The sequence below is a fragment of the Aythya ferina genome (assembly GCF_964211825.1).
Source record: "Aythya ferina genome assembly, chromosome: 2".
Taxonomy (NCBI): Eukaryota; Metazoa; Chordata; class Aves; order Anseriformes; family Anatidae; genus Aythya; species Aythya ferina.
The window spans coordinates 116,722,181-116,741,523 of record NC_140297.1 but is presented as its reverse complement, the minus strand read 5'-3'; the positions used below and the strand labels follow the sequence as shown (position 1 = coordinate 116,741,523).

Sequence of the window (19,343 nt, the reverse complement as noted above, 5' to 3'; positions counted from 1 at the left end):
GAAGTATCATGATGACAAGAAGAATCTGCTCCTATTGCCATATTGCTAGCTATCATACAGCTCAGTGCAAACCAGTTGTAAGAGATTTGAAATCTCTAAATCGTCTCTTGCTTTCTATTCCATAATGTCTTTATGGGCTTGTAGGCCTGTCCCTAGAGGAAAAGCCTGCACTGATTACAGTTCATCTATCAGCTGACACACTCTCCAGGACTTCTGATATTGTTGTCTAAACCCTAGGGATCTTCCTTTAAAGAGGAGATTCCTCCAGGAAATTTAGACCTGACCTTAGCAATTCATATAAATGGGACATATGGAAATACATGTCTTTGTTAACCTTTTGCCCTCCAGTGCACAACATAATGAATGCCACAAGAAAGACTATGAATTTGTCTACACTGAAACTTGTTATTGACTCTTAGAGCCAAGGCACATCAACAGCCATTGCCCATCTCTACCTTGTCTAGAAAGCAGTCTCATCACATCTTCTCAGTTTTTCTTCTCATGGAAAACAGAAATGGAAGCATGTGTATGCAGAGAAGGGAAGGGAGGAAGAAGTCTGGGCAAGAAAGTGATGGATCGCTGATGCTGGATTTCCTATTTTTAGGTATGTCCTTGCAATGATTTTTCTACGATCCCTGAAGGATAGAGCTGAGCAAGGATTACACTAAAATTCACTGGTGCTTCTAAGCTCAGACTAGGTGGTTACTAGTGTGAGAGGAAGGAGAACAAGACAAGGTGTGGGTTGTTGTTGTTGTTGTTGTTTAATATACATATACATATAGGAAGTCTGTGTTTGAGAACTGATCAGAAGTGTCAGTTAAATTTCTTTTTGCTGGTCACAAGAAATCTGGAATTCCTTAGGAAAAAAAAAAATATTTTCTGTCCTCCCTTCCTTTTGTCTGTTGATTATTATTTGTCCATACTTTTAAACATTTACACACCATTGGTACTATTTGCCATATTTTTGTTGGTTTTCATTTACTAACTCTGAAATCGGTGTACTGGGCACTCATGCTTTTAGATAAAGGAAGTTGCATCCTAGATAGATTGGCAAATTACTTACAGCTACAACCAGAAAAGGCTGTAGGGGAATATTTGATAATTTATGTGTCTACATGGGATCTCCAAAGCCTCCGTCACTTGTTGTCTGCCCTGACAGTAGCTGCATTCCTCCGTCATTACATTACCATCAATAAAGACCTGTCGGCACCTAAAAGTCTGACGCGAGGACTGCCTGTAATACCACTAAGCTTTTGTCATATATGTGCCTCCTGTCGTTTGCCAAACAGGGAATTGGGATCCAGGGATGGCTTTAGGCTTAGGCAAAACAGGAAACTGTCTAGGTCAGTAGGCTGCCAAGTAATCATAGTGCTGGTGGAGGCACTACTGCCAGCAGCAGTTTTGTGTGGGTGCCAGAGGAAGGGCATCAACATTTCCAGAAGTTGGTTAGGCTCAAGTGGCTGATCCTTGCCTTTTGCTTGGAGCATCTCGTATTGTTGCTCCAGTTGATGATGTCTTAAAAGGAGAGCAATTGCCTAGCCCTTTTCCCCACAAGCCACTAAGGTTTAACACCTGAATTCCAGGATTCCTTTCCAGCTTTTCTAATGGTAAGAAAGATAATGTCACAATAAATACCCCAAGAAAATATGTTAGTCACTGATATATCAGAAACAGTAAAAAAATCAGTCTCTGTAGTGAAATATGGGATAGCAATTAAGGACCAGACAGATCATGTCACATTTATGGAGGATATCAGTAATGATCAGAAGACCTTTAAAGGAATAGCAAAAAGATCTGCAGAAGAAACTATAGGACTAACTCAGTGGATGAAGAATACTGCAAGGAAGTGTTTGCACTGTGAGGTAGGATATTTTACCTGTACAGTCCTTTTTTGTACTGTTAGGCAAACAGAAGGCCAAGAGTTTGGTAATGTTCACTGTGGCTTGGTAGACATGGAGCAGATAGAAAAATTCATCAGCATTTAAGGGGCAGCAAACTGTTTTGAGCACAAAACTGAGATGACAAAAGAGACCAGCTAAATGATTTCTGTGGATTTCAAGCTCATTGCCACAAGGAAAGAAGATTGAGGGTAGTACTGAGATCAAGGAGCTTTTGATTATTACCATTGTAGTATTACCAGCATTATGAGAATAAATGTGTCCTTCACAGAAAGAGGGACAATATTTCATGTTTGTAGAGAAAAGAATGCACTGCCTGAAATATATATACATATGTATATACATAAATTTCTCACAGATCTTAACAGTACAAAAATCAAATTCCACATACTAATATTTGGTTTGTTTGATACAATATATACTATATGGTACATTTTTTACTTACAATATTCCACATATAATGAAAGAAAAAAGCAAGTAAGTTTTCATGTTCCAAATATATGGTGTTAGATAACATGGTGTCCTAAGTAAGCTTTTCTTCTTTGTGTGCTAAATAAATATAACTCTAAAGAAATAGAATGTTACTATAGAATAAGCAACAGTATAGTCAGTTTCAAAAACTATTTTAGATAATGCTACTATTTTTTGTCAAAAAAAAAAAAAAAATATATATATATATATATATTCCGCTATTACTGAGCAATTTAATGTTAAATGAAAGCACTTTGGTATTTTTCTGTCATATCTTCAATGGACAAAAATAATTCTGAATGTATGTACACATATAAATATTTAGGACATATATTAAAAATAGCTGTGTGGTGATTTTTTGTTTGTTTTGTTTGTTTGTTTGTTTTTAACATTTCTTCAGTTGTGAATAAAACCTGATTCCCAGATAAATACTGTTTGTGCAAATTTGGAAAAAACATAATAGTAATACCCTTCAAAAATAACACTGCAAAGAAAAAACAAAACAAAACAAAACAAAACAAACAAACAAACAAACAGAAAAAGTAAACAAATTTTCAATATTAATATCAAGAAAAAAGTTTAATAAACAGTCTTTTGATTGGCAACGAGCTCGTATTTGTTTCTTACATGGAAAGGTGGTAGACTCTTTTAAAGTAGGATGAATTAAAGTAATGATTTTAAAAAAATCAGAGGAGAGAACTCACTGAAGTTACTAATATAAATACAAACAGAAAATTAAAAAAAAATATATTAAAACAAATTATTAAAATAAATTTAAATGAATGGTTGAGGGAAAAAAGATAAATCTTAAAGAAATTGTATTATTGACTTACAGATAATAATCCAGTTTACACAGCTTCCCTTGGGCCAGTCTTCTTGATAAGCAACACCAGATATGTTTGTGAATGTATTTTTAAGAAAACAATGTCTCTCATAAATTATCTTTAAACATAGCAATAGCAATTAATCTCATTCCCATGCCATGACTTATACCATGACAATTTTCATTCCACATAGCAGATTTTTACACCTTTTCTGTTCCATTCATGGGTGTTACTTTAATTGCAAGATTATTTTAGATGTTTGTTCTGTGTTCACTGGTGCAATGTTTATTTCATCTCTTTCTCTGGGGACAGCATACTTTTAATTATTCTTCTGGTGTTATTATGGTCAATAACTGCTCACATCAATACATCACACCCTCTAAAATCTCTCCTCATGTTATGCTTTCCAGTCTCTCCACAGTTAACAGGGTAATTTTGCAAACTTTTCCCAGCCACGATATCTCTCAGAAAACTTGGAAGCATATGGGACAGCCTTCTAATTTGAAGGCACAAAAATGCTCAAAACACGACTTTTGCATGGTCAAGGTCATACATACTTATGAGACAACCTTGTTCTTTACGTTCTTTCCATAGCTTATCTGAGTTTCCTGTTGTTTTTATATGCAAAAGTGGTGTCCCTTTCTCTGGACCCTATCTGTCTAGCTTGGGTGATTACAGATCACCCAAGCAGGGACCATCACAGATGCTGGAGAAGCTGTAGGACCATGGAAATATACAAGCCTTTCCACCACATCAAGGTCAATCACTAAATGTTTGTTTTCTTGTTTGGGGAGAATTCTGTTGTTGTTTCTGGTATCATTAAGTTACTTTTGAACTTGAACAGCTTACTATTAAGCTCATGGGTAGATCACAGAAAAGTCACTAACTCATAGGTATTTATATAATAAATGTATATATAGGAGGGGCAGATAGGGGTAGAACATTATAAGCAAGTGAAACAGTGTTCAGGCACAGTGAGATGCACACATACTACAGCTGGTTTTATTGGAAAGGAAGAAGAGAGCCAACTGGTGATAAACATCAAGAAATCTTGCATGCTTTCTCACTTGTATTCCCAGACCCCAAATTAATTATCAGCAGATCACATTTGTTTGTTTCACTTTTATACCTAAGTAGACAAAGTAAAAATGGTAACTGTTTTGAACAAAGAAAAAATTGTTAAAAATGCCAGGTTAATACATTGTTCATGAAAGGAGAGTGAAAGTAATCCTAAAGACAAGCATTACTGGATCTTCTTCACATGGTCATGCTGTTATACTTATTGATGGGCAGCCATTAATCTCGATATGAGATTAATTGCTGTTTTGTGTCTCAGTTCATATGTAGCATCCTTCATCTGAAATTTCCTTGAAGTATCTCACAGGATAGAAATATCTGTATCCAGTTCTACAGGGAATGAAAGTACAGAGCTGTGAAGTGATTTTCCCAAGGTTGCAGATTCTGCTGGAAGAGCCCAGAAATAGATGCAGGTCAATTGGTTCCTAGTCCTGCCTTCAACCCTTTGCTGATTTGACTTATTAAAATATTGTTTCAAGATTAACTCAAGCCAAATAATTTGGCTGTGTTGTATATGGCAGTCTTCATTAAAACTTACTTTTCAGAGAGTGCTAGAGAGAGAAGCCCTGATGAGGGTTTGACAGGGAAGTGAAGCATTAATTGAGTCATCAAGGAAAACATTTTAAAAGTCAGCATCAAGGAACTGATGTGATGGTATGGTTATAGCCAGCATCTCCTTCCTGGATTACTTCTTACCCACAGTCCACAGTGCTATCCATTTTGGAAACTCCATCCCTGCCCTTTGGGTTTCTGTATCAGGGATGGCCAAACATGTAGTTTTTGTAATATGAATGCAATTCACGTGCTAGGGCTGCTCTACCAAAAAGCAGGATGGTGTTGCTGTGGTAGTTTCTGTGTACCCAAAAACCCTGGTAAATGGAAAAAGAAAAGGAGCCATTGCTGCTGTGGCAGCTCACCTGTGGGCCTGCCTTGTCCAGCAATGGGGCAAGGCGCTTGTAGAAAACCCCTGCACTCTCCACCTTGAGCTCCTTCAGTTCTCTCACACATATACTTAAAGCTGTGTGGGTCTGGTACAATTTGTGGGGTGAGAAAAAAGGGTACCTTTACTTGAGTCCCTGCTGGGCCTTCTCCAAGGCACCTCTGGCAAGGGCACTGACTGGTAGAGTTGGACTTTCAGGGTGCCAGCTCAAAGCACAAGAGAGTATGCTGAGCCTGCCCATGGAGGGTAACAGGAAATTTCTTTTCTGCTATTCCTTCCACTTTCCATCCTACCTGCAATGAAGGAGAAAGGAAAGGGTACAAAAAAAAAAAGAAAGATTGTCTGGGGTTATGATCTCACTTCTAAAACCTGGTGTTTGCAAACAACTTTGATTAGACCAAGATCTAGAATTAACTGTATTTTGCACTTATTCCAGATGCTTTACACAAAATCTATTTTACATATTATTCAATATAAATCTGCTTGAAATGTAATTGTATACACAACCAGGGAACTTGCAGAAATACCTAAATAATATAATATATGCATAATATAAGGGGAGTCCTTACTGTGCAGCAGAACAGAAATCCACAGACTAGTGCTGAACTACCAGTGTTAAATGCAGCAGTGGCACATTGCGTTCAGATTAAGTAACTGAAAAGAAGCTATGCTGTTTCAACACCTTAGAGTTTCTTCATGGTGGTATTATGTGCCCATGAACACACGTAGAGCAGGCATCAATGCACATGCTGCATGGCATCACACAGATGTACTTATAAGTAGTTTGGAGTTCTTTAATTGTTTTGGTTTTAATTTTAAACAATACATTGTCCTTGTGCTAAATCAACTTTGTGGAACATTCTGATACATAAAGCAAAACAGTTATTCACTTCTATCAGGAATGATTCATTATTTTGTAGCCTAGGTGCAGAATATTTTAAACAACTAGAATCAGCAATTATTTCTATGACAGATTATGGGTATTTCAGGTATCATATATTCACAACCCAAGGAGAATGTTTAGAAGTGAGAATTTGGTCTTTTGGAAGTACTGTGCAATTATTTGTGACATGAATAAAGCAGTAATGATAAAAAAGTAGTAGACACTTTCTGAGATGTTTGTCTGAATGTCAAATGTGACCTTGTTTTGATTTCTCTTTCCTTTTTATGTTTGTCAAGGACAATAAATTTATCCAACTCAGATAATTCAACTCAGGACTCTCCAACTATGAAAGCTTTGGTTTCAAGGTGCAATAGAGTTGCAAAGGTTTTTTGTTGTGTGTGTGTGTGTTTTTTTTTTTGTGTTTTTTTTTTTTGTTTTGTTTTCTTCACAATCTTATTTGTTTGAAATAATATATTGTTCTTGTTGTTCCTCTTTGTTGCAATCATTCCTTTCCTTATTCAACCAGTAACAAATATTTAAATCACTGTAATTCTTTAATTTCTATTAGCTTTGGGCTCAAAAGTGAAGGAGGAAGAAATGGTCTTAAATCAGTGTGATGACTGGGATGGAAGCAAGCCAGCAGGGACTTTGGGTTAGCTTGCTGGTGGACATGCACACCAGCTGTGCCCAAAATGGGAGGTTGGACACCTGGGATGTACAGTAAAATCTTGAGTTCTTCCAGCTCTCAGCTACTCAAGCTTCATTACATATGTCCTATGGCCGTTAGCCACATGGCAATTTTAGAAAGTCATCGGTAGAGTCTTTGTCTTACTGCTGAGTGTAAATCTGAATAATTTTCCAGGCATGTGTAGAGGTACTTTCATAGATAAAATATTTATCCAAAATGAATGACAGATGGTATTTGCTGTGTACTTTGATAGGGTAGGTGATACATCTTTCCTAAAATCCACCTATAACTTCCAATTGTACAGAAAGTTAACTCAAATAGATAATAGATCCAATAGCAGCATGAAGTTATGTTTTCTTGATAAAGTAAAACAACTAACATAATACTAGGTCCTGGGCAACCTGCTCTAGGTGACCCTGCTTGAGCCTTGTTGGACTAGGCAGTCACGTGAAGTCCCTTCCCACATCAACTGTTTTGTATTTCTGTGACTAGAAAAAGGTTCTACTTTTAATGAATTTATCATTTTGGCACATATCTCTTTCACTCTTCTTTTTCATTCACTCTTTTAATAACTTACCGTGAATTTCTTCTTCACGGTGAGGGTGACAGAGCATTGGAACAGGCTGCCTAGGGAGGTTGTGGAGTCTCATTCTCTGGAGATATTCAAGGCCTGTCTGGACGCCTACCTGGGCAGCCTGTTCTGAGGAACCTGCTTTGGCAGGGGGGTTGGACCCGATGATCTTTCGAGATCCCTTCCAACCCCTACAGTTCTGTGATTCTGTGATTCTGTGATTCTGTGAAAACAATTAATGACATTCAAATAACTCTTTCATGTCTTTGCATAGGACCTGATGAAACGGCTTGAAGCTGCGATGGGGGCAGTTCAAACTGGATATCAGGAAAAGATTCTTCACCAAGAGGGTGGTTGGGCACTGGAACAGGCTCCTCAGGGCAGTGGTCACAGAACTGGGCATGTCAGTGTTCAAGAAGTGTATGGACAATGCTCTCAGAGGGTCTGATTTTTTGGGTGGTCCTCTGGGGACCCAGGAATTGGGCTCGACGACCACTGTAGATTCCTTCCAACTTGGGATATTCTATGATTCTATGATATCTTCCTCAAGACAATACTTGTCATCTAGAGAAGCCAAGCTGAAATACCTATAGAAGTACATGCTATTAAAAATATGATTTATAACCTCCATAAAAAAATATCACTTATTTAAGTACTGACTCCATTTTATTTTGATATTCTTATAATATTAGGCCAGCAATGTTCCAATGGTAAGAACACTTAATAGTCACCTTCTTCCCATAATACGAGCCTTACAATTCTCTTGGGATATTAAATTTGAGGCGGAGTCTGTCAGGTAATGTCTATGGGTTCTCACTGTGACTTGCAAATATAAAGACAGAATCCATAAAATGTATAAATAACTGTTATGTTTATCTCCTAGTTAAGTGGGAATAATAAACGTGTGCATGAATACATTATTCTTTTCCTCTGTTGAAATATGACCTTTGATCTTTGGTAAGTACTCCCACATGCACACCACAGTGCAATGATGTCACAGAGGATGGTGTAAAGTTTCTCCCTCCTACTGCTTTGATGCCTATAAAGCCCCTTATTTGCCTGCACAAATATTTTTTGCATGTTTCATAATTTGTTTTGGCATATTTTGCATATTTTTAGTAGTAATTTGACTCCTTGTCCTTATGCTTTAGAAACGTTTATTCAGAACTTAGGGTACCTCCAGAACACCAGCAGAAGGAAAGGAAATAAAAAGCACTTTCTGCTACCCATGCCTTTCACAGGAAGGACTGCAGACTTCACCTGATAAACCTCTGGGTAGGTAGACAGCAGAAGATGGGAAAGGTTGAGATATAGGAAGGCAAGAGAGTGTGACAGAAGGGGAAAACTGGGATAGTTCTTTTCTGAAGTGATGCAGAAACCAGGCAGGGGATCATGAATCTAGCCATGGAGTCATACTGTCTTTCCTGGGCTGATCCATTGCAATAGAGCTGACAGATAGTAAACAACACTACATGCACATACTAATTAAGAAAGTACTCCAGTGTACTCTAGACAGATTGCTACACATCAAATTGTTTAGCCTTGTCCAGGGGTAACTGATGGATGAGGGTAATCACAAAACTTTGCATGTCACTGTGCATGGTCCTCTGGTGTCCATGAGGCTCCTCAGCATCTGCTCATCTGAGCAGACCTCAGGGTCTTACTGTGGTTACCTACAGCGTCCAGGTTCCTGTCCAATGTAGATGTATGGATATGTGACTGCCCAGTCCCACTAGATTAAGCTGGATTCAGTTCCCAAACTCTTGTTTTTTCTCACAGCCTCAAAGTCAAAGGCTGTGTCAATCACAGAATTGTAGAGGTTGGAATGGACCTCCAGAGATCATCGGGTCCAACCCCCCTGCCAAAGCAGGTTCCCTAGAGCAGGTTGCACAGGTAGGCATCCAGACAGGTCTTGAATATCTCCAGAGAAAGAGACTCAACAGCCTCCCTAGGCAGCCTGTTCCAGTGCTCTGTCACCCTCACTGTGAAGTTCTTTTTCATGTTGGCACAGAACTTCCTATGATTCATTTTGTGGCCATTGCCCCTTGTTCTGTCCACACAAACCATTGAAAAGAGGTTGGCCAAATCCCTCTGTCTCCCATACTTCAGGTATTTATAAACATTGATAAGATCCCCCATCATTCTTCTTTTCTCAAGGCTGAACAGACCCAGGTCTTTCAGCCTTACCTCATAGGGTAGATGCTCCAGGTCCTGTATCATCTTTGCGGCCCTCCATTGGACTCTTTCCACGAGATCCCTGTCTTTTTTGTATCAGGGAGCCCAGAACTGGACACAGTACTCCAGGTGAGGCCTGACCAGGGCAGAGTAGAGGGGGGGGATCACCTCCCTTGACCTGCTGGCCATGCTCCTTTTTATGCACGCTGGAATCCCGTTGGCTTTCTTAGCCACCAGGACACACTGCTGGCTCATGGTCAACCTGTTGTAAATCATATTTACAAGGGGAAGCTTGATTTGGGTCAAACAGGTATACTTTACACAAGCATTAAAAACTCATCAATCTTTATCAAGAATAAGAAATACATACATATCCTGATAAACTAAACTGCCAGCTGCATGTTCTTTCATGTCTTGGCTGATTGCTAGGCAGTCACATTTAGGTCCAAGACCCAGGAGATGTAAAAACACTTTGCCCTTTCTCTTTTATGAATGCTTCCCAAAACAAAGAGCCCAGCCTCATTTCAGCAGGAGATATTAAGCTCTCTTACCCTCAGCTACTGGTGAGATTCCATCAATACAGTCACTTTACAGTGACACTCCAGCATCAATGTTCTTGGAAACCTCCCCCAGGTAAATATATTGAATTTCCTTTCCTTTGCTAGGGTTCAAACTAGAGAAAAGCGAGTATCCCATTCAGAAGTCCAATCATTAAAGGCATTCTTCTTTGGCTTCTGACAAATAAAAGCACTAGTAAAATGTAAAGAAAAAAATGTAATTTCCCCTGAGGAAACATATAGACAAAGGAGCCACACGTGAGCCTGGTAGTCATGTTGCTTAATGTGACTTTGGAAAACAATTAGGCACAGTACTGAAGCACGAGAAGAATAGAATCATATATTTTTTTATTTTTTTTATAATTCCAAATATTTGAATACAAAAAAATGTTTTAATTTTAATGTAATTAACTTTTCTGGAGCTGCTGTATCGGAAGCACAAATTTATTCTAGTTTCAGTTGGGGGGGGGAGTGAAGGGGGGCATTATGTCAGTTTTACTTAGAAAGACACTCCCTAATTTATCATACCATAACCAAATTAAGCTTGAGAACTACTAATCAGTAGGTGTCTATTATACAGCAAAGCATTAGCCTTAGCATGTACAATGCCTTCGGCATTCAACAGTGCATATACTGGAAATAAGAATTCCTTTGTCATTTGGCCAGGAAAGCAATTATCTTCATAGTTCATGGTTTGAATAATAATCAGTTAAAATAAGGTGTGTCATCTGCAGAAGCTCATGAAAACATTAACTTTCTGGTTCTCATTTACCAGCTTTAACTCCTTAAATACTTCCAAAATTCCTGAAAACACTGTGTGTTAATATAGCCCACAGTTTCTCTTTCTGAAGTCCTTTTTTTTTTACCTCCTCTCCCTTCTGAAACACACAACTTTAAAAGAAAACTGGAAATTTCTAGTTGCAGTTGAAGACTTTAGTCTACAGTATTTCTCCCATTCTGATCTTCTATCTCTAATTTCATGTATGCATCTGTGAACTATGCTTGTTCCAATCTTTTCACATGAAATCTTCTCCTTGTTCCTATTTCCATACTAGTTTAACAGACATTTCAGGTCATATCTCTGAGCCAGGCATGGCAGTGTGCTCTAGCTCACCTTAGGGTACCCTCAGGAGGCATTGTGTCCCTGAGAAGTTCTCTGCAACCTCTTCCTCTCTCTGCTTTCCCTTTTCGCAGAGGAAGGAGTGATTTATGTGCTGTGTACAACAACAGTAGCAAATTGTGTCATCTTGTTTTGCTGCTTTATATGCTGTTTATTTAGAGTTATTTACACTAAATAATGTAGAGGCTATTATAAACACTACTTATTTAGCATTTACTTAATCCACACCCATCCAAATGGAGTTACCAGCCATACAATTTATTATAGTCCACATGTATTAGAGCCCAAGGTCAGGAAAGTTATATCTAACCACCTTGCTTAACATATGATACAGATTAATCTAGCCTTTTACTACTAGATACTTGAAAAAAAAAAAAAAAAAAAAAAAAAGTATCACTAAAGGTAGGACATCAAGTGACAGATATTACTTCTATACATGTATATTTTTCAGTGACTTGGTTTTACTGAGCAGAAAAGAGCTAATAATTAATATAGAATAGCTAATAGTCCATGATTAATTTTCAGACCACCATCCATATGAAGTCTCATAACACTTTGTTTTTTAACTAATGGAGATTGCAGGTTGTCATCAAAATCTATATTAACAGTCCAGTTGGTAAGAGACCTCCTAATCCCTCTCGTTAAAACCATCTTAAGCATCGCATCATTCAGAAATCTTACATCACGTGCAAAACCCAAATACTTAAAATCAAGTAAATGATACGAAAATCAAGTATTTAAAGTATTTAAAGTTCTTATTTATTTCAGATAATGTTATTTCTCTATCTATGCCAAGACTCTGATCAGATGAACCCTTAGTCTGATGGTTCAAGCCACTCTCATGTATCTGTCCCTCAGATTCCAGAACTCCTTTCTTCTTCAAGCTGATGTCACTTTAAACATCTGTTTTGACAAAATGATGAAGAATCTTTCTGAACTTACTGTTTTCTTTAGGATTACAAGAAAACTCTTGTAGAAAATCCATCTGTAGCATAATGAGGAAAGCATGTACATAAAAACTGTTATTGTACATAACTATATGTACATAAAACCTGAAAATTAACAGGGTTATTATTATTTGAATTACTTTATTGTTGAACTGAAAAAAATAACATAAAGATACACTGGTCTTCTAAAAAATTATGGATAGTGCCATCCAAAAGGTAGTAATATAATATTTTCCCAATTGCATAGTGCATGGATCTCAAGCTTTGGAAATTGAGGAAGAAATTAATTCATTGCTGAAAAGGCAGGAAGAGTTCTTTGTGATTTTATAATCTGGTACAAATAGCCAAGATCATGCACAAGCTGACCAAAGGGGAAAATCACACCTGGAATCAGAATTAGCTAAAAAAAATGTTACTTATTTTATTTGAACTTTATCTTTACCCTCTTGAGAAAAAAAAAAATATATATATATATATATATATTATATTATAATATATATATATAATATATATATATTTATATATATAAATATATATTATATATATATTATATATATATTATATATATATTATATATATATATAATCATACAAAGCTTTCTTATTGGTATCAAAAGTATTAAGTGCATTGGTATTCCAGCACAGATTCTATCTTCCCAAAAGGCTGAATAATCTTGTGAAGCCACAAGACACAGAAACAGTTTCTGTTTTCCTATTCATGGGTGTTATAACCACCTAATAAAGTTAAGTGGCTAAATATTGTTTTTACTGAGGAAGAGAGGATACTTCCCTGCCTAAAGAGGAAGCCAGTCTTTGGTGGCCTGTAGCCATACCAGAGCATCCTGTCCAGTGACCCAGTCAACCTGTCTCTGTGTAGGGATAGCCCTTAATAACCAGACACAATATTTTATGGCAGGTGTAGTTTAGTGGACTAAACACAGCATTAAAAGTCCAGCCTTCCTGATCCTAATAAGAGCTCACATAATTGCTCATATATATTTCTCTTTCCTGTAATAAAGTATCTGCATCATGAAACAGGCACAATGACACCTTCCTTAAACACATATTTAATTGATTTGTTGATGTTCGCAATACCATTTGAGGATGAAAAGCTCTTCAGATGTCCTCTTGTGTGAAATCATTACTCGTTCCTGAGTCAGACTGAAATTGTATTATCTTCCAAGAGAATTTTCACTCAGAATTTCATATTGTATTGCTAAATTCAAATATTCATTCAAAATGTCTGGTTAGCTTTTTTATCTTTTGAAAACTCCATGTGACAGATGCTGGTACTTTCCAGTACTGTGAAGTGATTTCTAACAAGTAGATATACAAACACCAGAGCAGAGAAGAGAAAAATGTCGGTATTTCAAATGAGAGCAGAGGCAGGCAGAACCAGTATCCCCATAATCTCTACTGTTAGAAAAAATACTCTATTAAAATTTATTATTGAAAACTATTTTCATAAATGGGCTGCTACTATTGAGAAATAATGTTAATGTTTTCTACCAAGTTCTTGCTCAAACAATTGAGTGAAGATCCTGAACGGTTCAGCTGTACAATTAAAAAAAAAAAAATCCAGAAGAAAATGTTGAATTGATTCAGAGCACTGTAACAAGAAACAGGATTGTCCCTGATACTTCTGCTTTAAGTTGCTGCCCATGACAGAGGTGGTTTTTTTTGTTTGTTTGTTTGTTTTTTTTGACAGACTTCTTGTGGTTGGTGACTCATGAACAAATAAAGGTAATTCTCTCTTTCAAAAAAGGTCTCTAAAAGACATAGTTTTTAAGCTATGGTGATAGTTGGTGCATTCATAAATGAATTACCTTATATTGTTGTAAGTACTGCAACGTTTCACATATTGTGGTCATGTTCACAAAAAAATGTTTTTAGTAAGTTTGCTCTTCATAAAGTTAAAAGTTTCAGCAGTGCCTACAATATTGTGCTTTTTGCCTGTTCACTGCAATTGGGCTTAAATAGAGGTCAATGTAAGCTAAGGTCTTGGAAACTCCTGTCTGCTTCTGGGAGATAAAACTACATTCACATATAACTGCAGTTGGTCAAATATCTCATAAAACTGGTGAAATGGTTTTGGGTGCTGCAGTGTGTCATACAAAATAGCTGAGCTTAGGTAGTGTCTTCTCTAAAATGTCTACAGGCCAAAAGATAAACCTGCTAGACAACTTTCTAAGGCGGGGACTTTTTGTGAATAATTAGCCCTGAGCAATGAAACTCAGGAGCCACACCTGGGTTGAATCTTTGATCTGTCTTTATACAGCTAGAACCACATTATAGAGTTTATTATCCTGATGTTGCAGGCGATAAAATCCTTACTCTTGCATCCACACTGTGTGTATGTGCATGCCTATATCTCTCATATATATATATATGTATATATGTATATATATACATATGGTAACAGTAGATACTAAGGCTCCCTCTTCAATGTAATGTTTCTCCATTGTTCATTCTGGTGTGGTTTAATCATTTATATGATTTGTTATTTTTTCTTTCTTTCATGTAAAAGATGAAACTCAGTGACACATTCTTTCTTGATAGCATCAGTTTTAAGAACAATATGTACAATAATTATTGTGCTGACAGGGAAGGATCTGCACCTGACCTATTTAGCAGCTACACTTATCGAAGACCGTAAAATGAAATAATCATTTATAACATACACATATATGTATTTTTAAAATGCCATTATTTTAGACAGGTTTTATTAAATAAGAAAAAGGGTCAGGCAGTCTCATGTATCTGATCAAGCTATGTATGGTCTTTACTGGATACTCTACATGAAAAAATGAGTTGAATGATAATCAGTTTCTCCTCTGTTTTAATCCTTGATTCACTTCCAGCTCTATCTGTGGCCTCGGGCAAATCCCTGAGCTCCTCTGTCTATCTTATACATGCCATAAGAATTATAATAATATGGAATTAATTGGTTATGTGTTTTCCATTTTGGAGATTATTAGCCTCTTTCTTCTCTTGTTTACACCAATGTAATATCTCAATTTAATGAATTTGTGGCTGTACAATTTAGAGAAATTCAAGCCCAACTTCCACCATCATACTTATTAATGCTTCAGCTCTTGTATAATTAAGTTCTGCAAGAACACTGAGGAAACACCAATGTTACAAAAATTGTCAAGAATAAAATACTTTGATTCTTCCCTATCTATATGTTCAGCCTGGATAAAAGAAGGCTCTGGGGAGACCTCATTGCAGCCTTTCAATACTTAAAGGTGTCTTATAAAAAGGATGGAAAAGGACTCTTTACTTGCACAGATAATGACGGCACAAGAGGGGATGGTCTTAAACTAAAAAGGGACAGATTTAGACTAGACATTAGGGGGAAATTCTTCACTGTAAGGGTAGTAAAGCACTGGAACAGGTTGCCAAGAGAGGTTATGGATGCCCCATCCCTGAAGGTGTTCAAGGCCAGCCTGGATGGAGCCTTGCCCAACCTGATGTAGTGGGTGGCATCCCTGCCTATGGCAGGGGGGTTGGAACTTGATGATCTTTAAGGTCACTTCCAATCCAAGCCATTCTATGACTTTATAAATAGCTGAGGGGAGTGTGTCAAGAGAACGGAGATGGTCTCTTCTTGGTTGTGCTCAGCAACAGGATGAGAGACGATGGGCACAAACTGAAGCACAGGAAATTCTGTTTGAATATGAGAGGGCACTTCTTTATAGTGAGTGTGTCAGAGCACTGGAACAGGTTTCCCAGAGAGGTTGTGGAGTCTCCTCTGTAGATATTCAAAACCCACCTGGATGCCATCCTGCACAACGTGCTCTACGTGATTCTGCTCGGCAGGGGTTTGGACTAGATGATCTTCATAGGTCCCTTCCAACCTCAGCCATTCTGTGATTCTATGATTCCCTCCTGTGTAGTAATCACTCCTTCTATTGAATACAAAATAAAATAAAATTGCATGTCAAGTATGTATTAAAGCTCTAGGAAAGTTAGAAAAATTATTCTTATGCAAAATTACTAGAAAATCACCCACTAACTCAGAAATTCACCAGGCCATTCTGCATTCAGCTAATAAAATAAGCCTGCTTCAGTGGAAACCATTGTTGTAAATACTAACTTTTTGATATCTGTTGTTCTTTAGTGTACCTGTGTACCTGTATGAACTTGCTTCAGTCACACTTCTTGTGTGAATATTCACCTTTACTGAACTGATGCTGCAGGTGCCACTGAGAAGTAACTACCTGAGTAGTGGATAAATCATCAGGCAAGTATCTGTGAGCTGTAGCTCTTTCTTCTCTTTTAGATTGTTAAACAGTCAGGCTAGCTTTCACATTCAAATAGAAACTCAAGGTGAGGAAACTTTAATTTCATTTTGCTTTCACTACTGGCATATTCAAAGAAAAACAAGTTTTTACACATTCTGGCATTCTTTTGAAATTAAACCAAAAATAAAATGTTTTTGAGCTACAAAAATTTAGAATAATAAATAGCACTGCCCTTTTATATTACTCAGGAATTTCTTATACTTCTATCCCCATATAAATTATGAATATTCATGTATTACTTTTCACTTAAGCTTTTATGAAGCTATATCATATACACAGCGTGGTTTATTCTCTAACATAAGGTCTATGAAATTTCATATTAGGCCTGGACTAAATGTCTAAAAAAGAATAGAAAAAGAATAATACATTAAATTTCACCTTTGTTTGATCATTTTTAAGTAAACTAAGCAGTTTTGTCCATTTTTATCTTAAAAATCCTCCATATTCCCAAGGACAAAAACTGATCTTCCGATCCTGTTGAAGCCAGGAGGCCATGAATAGAAGAGCTTCCTTATTTTCAAGCTGCAGAACACGGTGAATCCTTCTCCTTGCACACTGCTCAGCAGTGATGGTTCCACCACACAGCATCCCAGGAGTGGGTCCTGCCCAAGGGGTAGTGGGGCCAACCTGGGATGCCCCTGGTGGGGGGCAGCCCCAGGTCCCCCTGCAGAAATGGCACACAGGAGGAGCACCTGTGACTTCACAGCTCCTGTAGTGCAATGTTTGCACTCTACTATTGCCTGGGCTTGTTGTGAGGGCTTGGACTCACAGCTGATTCTCTGAGAATGTCCAACAAATCTCGCATCTGAGTGAGGTTTCAGTCAAAACCTCAAGTAGCATTTGTTAACAGCAGTGTTTGCAGTGCTGTGGTTTCAACTTCAGGCTAAGAAAACGAACAGTTAATGGGCAGTAATTTTTAAGAGACTTGTAGGGAAATGTGGTTTTGTTTGGCTATATGCTGACTCTCATGCTGAGATATCAAGTAATGTGTTCAGTGCATGGTTTCTTTTTAAGACCTACAAAAATGCTTTTGGTCAACTGTTGCAGTGCTAAAATAATCCACTTCAGTTAGCATTTTAGGTTGGCATTCATGTATTCAAGAGCTCTAAAAATTTTGCCAATAGGGCTGGTGGCCATGGAAATGGAGGACTGCCTGATCTGTCTAAGGTACAGCTCAGAGCTAGGGTGCTGCCTGTCTCCTTATTAGCCTTGTTTCCAATCACAACACATGAACTGTCCGTCCGTCCTTCCGTCCTTCCTTCCTTCCTTCCTTCCTTCCTTCCTTCCTTCCTTCCTTCCTTCCTTCCTTCCTTCCCTTCTTTCTTTCCTTCTTTCAAGTCTCTCGTTTATCCTGCGGGTATGGTGTGCTTTCCCTTACATCAAGAATAGTTTTTAAAAGCTGTTACTACTCTTTCTCTCTCTTTTTTTTTTTTTTTTTTTTTTTTCTTTCTTCCTCATTTCCCCATTCCGTTAAACCTCCATCCTATACAGCTAGGCATTAGTATGGTGCATGCTGCAGCAAGAGCCCTGAATGAAACACAATTCACACATACGTACAGGGTGGAGAATGGTGATGCCCATCAGCAAAATAAAATAAAATTAAATAAAAATAAAAATAAAAAATAAAATAAAATCCCAGTGGGAAAAAATGAGAAACCTCCACCATCAGAGCAGATGAACAAGATAGTAGAACATGAACAAATTTCTTCCCCCTCAGATTTCTCACAGAGTCAGCAAGATCAGGCCAGCATTTGGCCGTTGTAATTCATGGTTGAGTGCATTAAGTGAAGCCGACATCGATTTTGGTGTAAGTTAGCATGCTGGGTTGTGGCCTACCTGGGTTGTGGCCTACCGTGCTTGAGAAACTGGTTCACACTCACAGCGGTGAGCTGCCTGCCATGAGCAGTGAGGTGGGGCCAGCCACCCTAGTACCGGCTTTCTAAAATGTCTCCAGACTTATTTTAGCGTGTCTCACGCTTATTTAGTGCTTCTAGAACTGGCTAAAACTAGAAAGTACAACAGGACTGAGAAAATACAGGAAGAGGAGATTAGGCTTTCCAATCTCAGAGTAAACTTTACTTTTCATTCTAAACAGAATGGAACTAGTTAAACAAGCAAAGCTGTTGTTTTGTCCCAGCCAGTTTGCCTGTCTGCAGGATTCCCTGTTGAGGCGTGGTTGTAGGCAGCGTGCTGTGGTTAACTAGGCTTCACAGCCCCACTGTATGTGCTCAGCCTGGCTGCATGCTGTGGGCACTTCATGAGAGCGCAGAGAGACGATCCCCAGGCCACACTTGAGGCAGCAGACGCGGGCCTCTCAGCATTCACAGGAGGCTCAAATTTCAGCCCTGTGCTGTTGGGAACAGATCAGGCACGCCAGGGGTGAAATATTTTAGCATCGTGCTGTGTTTGGTTTTCGTCTGTGGTTATAACCTTCAGACATTAAATACAGCATGCTCTTCACCTAGGTTACTTGAAAGAAAAAAAATATTTCTTGTTTGGTTTGTTGGAAAATGTGTATTTTATATATAGATTTTGTATGGCAGTGTAAAACAGAAATGCAACATATATGCGATATATATGTGTATAAATATTTAAATCACCATTATTATTTTAAGTGTAAGGATTCCTGCATTGGTAATCAAATGTCCATTAGATAAATAAATAAATAAATAAATATCTGCATTTATTATTAAGCATGCATTTTTTCCTCCAGCAATATATCTAAGTCTTTTTGATACTGAATGGGAATCCTTTCTTCCAGAAATATTTGTATGTAATCAGAAGAACAACAGCAATAATGTTTTATTGGGTCATTTAGCTCTGATAAAAGAAGCACCCCACCCACCCCATTCCTCAGGGTAGACTCAGCCTCCGTGCTTTTCCTCA

At 37.7% G+C, this 19,343-nt stretch overlaps 1 long non-coding RNA gene across 1 annotated transcript in view; it reads left to right on the top strand.

The window, feature by feature from the left end:
* Positions 1–19,343, top strand: part of LOC311432666 — a 73,322-nt gene that overhangs the window by 34,740 nt on the left and 19,239 nt on the right. Inside the window, exon 2 of the long non-coding RNA XR_014690231.1 lies at positions 16,274–16,396. This is a non-coding gene — a long non-coding RNA (uncharacterized lncRNA). The remainder of the gene's footprint in view (positions 1–16,273; positions 16,397–19,343) is intronic.